Source organism: Halichoerus grypus, chromosome 10 (genome assembly GCF_964656455.1).
Source record: "Halichoerus grypus chromosome 10, mHalGry1.hap1.1, whole genome shotgun sequence".
In the NCBI taxonomy this organism is placed as follows: domain Eukaryota; kingdom Metazoa; phylum Chordata; class Mammalia; order Carnivora; family Phocidae; genus Halichoerus; species Halichoerus grypus.
The window spans coordinates 96536710-96543681 of NC_135721.1; positions in this window are offsets into that span (position 1 = coordinate 96536710).

The window sequence follows — 6972 nt, forward strand, 5'->3', positions numbered from 1 at the left end:
CTACAGGGAACACTGATTGGAAGACTCACATGAACATTTAAAAATAAGCAGCAACTTTAAACAAATCCAGTTCTGTGTTTGGGGAACCCCCCCCCAGCCGTGGCCCCGAAGAGGGGACAAGAAGCAGGAGCTCATGCAAAGCCAGGCTTAGGAAGGGGCAAAGAGCACCCAGGTGCCAGGTGGAGGAACAGAGGGGAGGGCCCTGCCCCGCACCCCCCCACTCCATACCAACCTCCCAGGAGCGGCCTCTGGGCTCTGGGAGTCCTGCCTGCCGGGCGAAGGGGCAGATTTGTGTGGTCCCTGCGGTCCGTACAGTTGCTATTTTGGTTCTCTCCTCTGTTCCATCGGCCTGACATTTTCTCAACTGATTCCAAGCCCAGTGCACCATTTTAGCTGACGTGGGTGAGCATTTCGTGGGGACAGCAGATGGATGGGATGACAAATAGCAGGATGGTGGGGACAGCTGAGAAGTGCTTTTTCCTGTGCCAGAGCTGTTGGCTGTGCACGTGCCCCAGCGTAGTCTAGACGCTGCGGAAGCAGCAGCATGTGCTCAGGGACAGTGGGCAAGCTGGCTTCCCTTTCTTTCTTTGCTGCTAAGCATCCTCCTCTACATCCAGTCAGCCGGCTCGCCAACTGCCCCAGAAGCAGACCCCGAGACGGTAGTTCATTGGACCCCAGGGAGTGTGACAGGGTGGCGCGGAAGTGAGCCAGGGGAGGGGAGAAGGACTACACAGGGTGTGGTGTGGTGGCAAGTGGGTGACCGCTGTGGGCGGCTGGGCACGGCGCGTCCCAGAGCTGTCCCACCCGAGGTGTGAGGAAGCCGGGCCGTTCATCCACCGACTCCTGTTTCTCCTGTTGCCTAAGGGGGGCCCCCAGAGGACCTCAGTTCGTGGAACTTAGACCTGCCCTGCAGCTAGACCAAACCTTCAGGCAGTTCTCAGTTTCCTAGCAGAGGCCCTCCGTCTTAGTTTGGGCTGCTAGAACAGTGCACCATGGACCAGGGAGCTTGTAAGCAGTGGAGATTTCTGTCTCACAGTTCTGGGGGCCGGGCGGGGGGCAAGATCAGGGTGCTACCATGGTCGGCTTCTAGTGAGCACCCACTTCTGGGTTGCAGACTGCTGTCAATTCCTCATCTTCTGGTGGAAAGAGGGCAAGCTAGCTCTCTGGCTTCTTCTGGGAAGGGCACTACTAATTCTACCCACGGGGCTCCACCCTCAAAGGCCCCACTTCCCAGTCCCATCACATTGGGATTAAGGCTTCTGTGTATGAATTTGGTGGTGGGGGGGGGGACACACAAACATCCAGCCCGTCATTTACAGTGAGCGCTGAGGTGGTACGGGCAGGGCCAGGTGGCGTTTGCTCACCAAGCAGTGCTGTCTGTCGCCTGCCCCAGGCAGGTGCGGTGCATATGAAGCCAGACCCTTGCGCAGAGTCTAGTGGGCGAGATGGATATAAAGTGGACCTGGTGAACACGGGCGCAAAGGCTGTGGGGGCACCGGGAACCTTTGCAGAGCAGGGAACATGAGTGGGGTCCTGAGAACCAGATAGGAGTTCGGGGTTACATATGTGTACCACTGCACTCATATGGTGGCTGCCTCTGGGGTGGTGGACACCCGGAATTCCTAACCCGAGAACTGTCCGCGGGCCTTCAACACAGAAGGCTACACTGGAAGCGGGCCGAGGCCTCTCAGTCAGTGCCACATCCTAGCAGGGAGAGCTGGCTGATGGCCCTGGGGACAAATCAGAGGGTCCCGGAGTTGGAAGGTGGTTGGGGAGGCCCCTGGCACTCTCTCCCCACCCCGGCTCTACGACTGGCTGGCTCCTTGATTTTTTTTTTTTTTAAAGATTTTTATTTATTTATTTGACACAGAGAGTGAGAGAGATAGCAAGGGAGAGAACAGAAGCAGGGGGAGAGGGAGAGGGAGAAGCAGGCTTCCCGCAGAGCCGGGAGCCCGATGCGGGGCTCCATCCCAGGACCCTGGGATCATGACCTGAGCCCAAGGCAGACGCATAACGACTGAGCCACCCAGGCGCCCTGGATCCTAGATTTTAAGACCACATGGGAGGGGAGTGTGCCAACACTAGGTCATCTGCCCCGGTGGCTGATAGGCAACCTCTCCCCTCCTCTACGGCCCAGCAGCCCATCTCCTTGTGCCCCCTTCTTCATGCCTAGCCCTAGGGAATATGCTTATAATCTGTTCTATTTCGATAGTACTTTATAGATGGAGAAGCACTGTGACATACAGGCTCATGGTGGGTCCTTACAGCAACTCTATGAGGCAGGTATGATGTTCCTAACTACAGTTGAGGAAACCAAGGTCCCCCAAATGTCAATCAGTTGGGCCAAGGCTATATGGCTAGGAAGTGGCAGGTCTATGAGGCACACCTGGGTCTTTGACCCAGGTCCCGTTTGTCTCCCTCCTCTTATTACCCTTCGGAGGCCCATTGGGTCTTCATGAGGGTGGGAAGCAATTCTCTCCTCGTCTCTGGCCTGCACATTCCTAAATGACTGCAGACCATTTCTGTACTGCACATTATATGTGCTGCTCTGGAGATAACAGCGGAAGAGTCTTCTATCCTGCTGGTTATATGGAGAAGAAAGCCTCTGCAGGTTTTCTTTGGCAACTTTTTCTTGAATACCCTTTTTTTTTTTTAAGAGAGGGAAGGGGGGCAGAGGGAGAGGGAGAGAGAGAATCCCAAGCAGACTCCACTAAGCCCAGAGCCTGAAGAGGGGCTTGATCCCACAACCCTGAGATCATGACCTGAGCTGAAATCAAAGAGTCGGCCACTTAACCCACTGAGCTACCCAGGTGCCCCTTGAATACCCTCTTTTAACAAAGAGATAGCAGGTCTCAGATTTGGCCTTTGGAAAGCAAGAGAACTGAGTTAGGATTAATAGCACTGCTTTGTTTTTATTGTATTTATTTTATAGTTGCCTTCTATTTATGGCAAGCCGTGGCCTGTTTTTATTGTGGTAGTGAGATAAAGTTTGCTTTTGAAATAAAATTCTTTTTTTTAAAGATTTTATTTATTTATTCGAGCGAGAGAGAATGAGCAGGGGGCGGGGCGGGGAGAGAGAGAAGCAGGCCCCCGCTGAGCTGAGAGCCTTTTCGGGACTCGATCCCAAGACCCTTAGATCATGACCTAAGCCGAAGGCAGATGCTTAACCGGTTCACTGCACCACCCAGGCGTCCCTAAAATTCTTTAAATAAAAAGAGTGAACCTGTTTGAAGAAAAATATTGTGTAAATATGAGTCTAAGTGGTCCTCAAAGATGGCAAAAATCCTGGTGGTGGCGGGGAGGGACTGAAGTTTAGGAAATGCTAGTACCCGATAGAGATTAAACTTGATCATTGTTCATCATCACAATAAAACAGCTACTATTGGGTATCTGTTCTATGCCAGGGACTTTAAATCTGCTATTTCTAATCCCTATAAAAATTCTATGAAGTTGTTGTTGTCTTGCCCATTTACAGATGAGAAAACCGAAGCTCAAAGACGTTGGGTAACTTGCCTGAGTCACGCCGTCAGCATGGTACATTGTAAAAATGCCCCCAGGTCTTCCCTTCCCTGGATCCACCCCCACCCTCCCTTGCAAGGTGACTTTTTGGCTTCTCTCATCAAGAGGTGATAAGTGTAATTAACAGTTCCCCTGCCCCCCCCCCCGAAATCTTGGTCACATGACTTGCTTTGGGCATTGGGGCATCAGCGAACATGCCCCGGACAGGCTTGAAAAGCACAGTGCACTGGGACTTGTTCTTTTGAGGCCTGGGAGCCCTTCCACCGCTGCCTTCTGAGCAAGCCAGGCTAGCCTGCTGGAGGACAGCAGACGCAGGGCCAGGCAGCTCCATGGCCCCAGCTGGTGCTGAGCTAACCATGGGCCATCCTAGATCGTCCTGCCCCGGCTGAGTCCCCACACCAGAGCCTGTCCTCGAACTCATGAGAAATAAGTTTGGGAAGCCACTAATGACGGGGTGATCCGTAACACAGCAGAGCTAGCTGATGGCACTGACAATGGGGGAAGAGCTAGGATTTCACCTGGTTTTTTCTCTCACTCTCGTCTTTCCCATTCCAGCAAGTACCACTCACCTGCCCAAACCCCGAACCAAGGAGTCACCTTTATACCTCTCCCTCAACCTCACTCATCCAAACGGCCAGGCAAGCCTCCCAAAGTACATCTCAGATCTGGCTCTTGCCCAGCATCTCCTGCCACCTCTCTTGCCCACGTCACCATCAGCTCTCATCCAGGCCAGGAGTCAGCCAACTTCTTCTCTACAGGTCCAGATAGCAAATATTTTAGGCTTTGCGGGTCATACAGCCTTTGCTGGACATACTTAACTCTGTAGCCGTAGACAATATGTTAAACAAGTGGGTGTCGCTGTGTTCCAAGAACACTTTATTTTTAGACACTGAAATTAGAATTTTTATAATTTTCTTGTGTCACTAAATCGTCTTTTGATTTTTTTTCAACTGTTTCAAAATGTGAAAACAATTGTTAGCTCACAGACGGTACAGAAACAGGCAGCAGGCCGGATTCAGCGTCTGCCTGATTCTGAGGCTCGTGCCATCTACGCTACACCATCTCCTTCCCTGTTAGCGTTGGTTTAAGACTTGAAGGCGGATTGGGGTTTAGGCCCGAGCACTTGGAAAACAAAGATCTGGCCGAACGAGGAAGGGAAGTTATTTTAGGCAAAGGCATCCACACGAATAACAGCTTAGAAATGGGCAGGAGCCCGGAGCTGAGGGATGGTCTAGAGCCGCCTGACTGGGTGTTTCTAACCACAGCTGACCTTTGCTTGTTGTTGTTGAGACTGTTTTCTTTCTTTAACTTTTAATATCCCATTATTTTAGTAACGGGACTTAATTCAATGCATGTTGTGTAAGCTTTTCAGCAACACTGCTTTATTTATACCTTTATCTTTCATGGAACATTTTTGTACAGATCTTTAAAAATGTACTTATGTGGGGCGCCTGGGTGGCTCAGTCGGTTAAGCCGGCTCAGGTCATGGTCCCAGGGTCCTGGGATCAAGCCCCACATCTAGCTCCCTGCTCAGCGGGAAGCCTGCTTCTCCCTCTGCCTGCTGCCCCTCCCCCACGCGTGCTCACTCCATCTCTCTAATAAATAAAATCTCAAAAAAAATGTACCTATGTCTTTGATGATTAATATCTAACATTGTCAGACACTTTTAAATCTTTGCAGACGATGATTTGAAAAGTCTTCACAACAGACAGTCCAAGTCCCGGATTTGGAAGGACGGCAATTGGGACCCTGCTCAGCCCTCTGTGGCGGTTTGAGGGAATGAAGCTGATGCAGGCACTTGACCACCTCTCCACTGGGGAGTTGGGATCGCTCAAGGAAAGCCTGCTCTGCTGGGAGCCACAGTCTCCTGCCAGTTTGTAAATAGCCTCGTTCCTAATTTATCTCACTCCTCTTTTCTGAGCCAGTGACCCAGATTCGTTGGGCTGGGAGGCTGCACGCACAGGGTGGTGCAGACGGATCTCCATGTTGCCGTGCCGGAAAAAATGAGGAGAAAATCACGAGCTGCTTAAAAATGGGGGGAGAATAATAGAAGAACCCTCACACAGTGGAATTAAAGCAACCAGACCCGTGGTAGTGACTCGAATGCCCAAAGTACCCCAAGCTACGTGTAGGTCCACCCAGATTTGGCTTGTGCCGTGTAAGTGCAGTCTACTTTTCCCACCACTAGATGGCAATCCCGTTTTAAAACAAATTTTATTCAAGCAATAATGCTGCTAAAGATAAAAAGTAACTGTTTTCACCCCATGATGTTGGCAAAAAAAAAAAAAAAAAAAGTCTTAAAACTCTTGTGTTAGTGAATATGTGGGAAAGCAGCAAATTTCAGAAAGCACTGGTGGAAGCGTAAGTGGATAGCACTATCTTGGAGGAATTTGAGAGTCACGTTCACGCTGCGCATACCATGTGACCCAGCCCCGACACGTCTGGATTTGATCATTTGAGAAGGATGATGACGGCTCAGATTATTTTGTCCCGACTCTGTGCCAGAACCTGCCCTAAGTGCTTACCTCATCCAGTCCTCCCAACTCCATGCAGGCAGGTACGAGTATTTCCCTCCCAATTTGCAAAGGAGGAATCCAGGCACACAAAGGTCAGAGCTAGTAAGTGGCAGAGCTCCAGTACTCACCCTGCTTCTAGTACACTGCACGTGCCCCCTGTACACCAGGAACACACGCACGCACACACACACAGAGGAGGGTGTTCACTGCAGCAGTGCGTTAGCCTAACCGCGTCAGTGAGACAAGAAACCCTGAGGGAATACTGCAGAACGTTAAAGCCATGCAACTAGATCTAGAAGTGGTCAACCCGGCAGAAACTAATGTTGAGATAAAGCAAGCAAATATCAAAAAGACAGGAAGCAAAACTGCATATTATTCATGGAGCCCAGCGTGGAGAGTAAAACTGTAAAAGGATACACCGCAAAGATACATACCAAATTTATGATGGTGTGTCAGGGGTGAGGGAAATAGGACTCCGGAAACAAAAGACAAGGGCTTTTAAGATTATCTGTAATGTGCTATTATTTTCTCTTTCTTTCTACCTACCTGTCTTTTTTTTTTTTTTTAAAGATTTTATTTATTTGAGAGAGAGAGAATGAGAGACAGAGAGCACGAGCGGGAAGAGGGTCAGAGGGAGAAGCAGACCCCCCGCTGAGCAGGGAGCCCGATGCGGGACTCGATCCCGGGACTCCAGGATCATGACCTGAGCTGAAGGCAGTTGCTTAACCAACTGAGCCACCCAGGCGCCCCTACCTACCTGTCTCTTGAGCCAAGAGGCAAAAGCTCAAATCCTACTCTAATCCAGAATATCATTTTATGATTGGATCCTCTCAAATAACTCCATTCCTCAAACCTGACAACTGTTACTGTCAAGCAACCATACAAACCTTTTGCTCCATCAGGGGCATCTCCCCAGAGAGCTTTTCTCAAGCTCCCT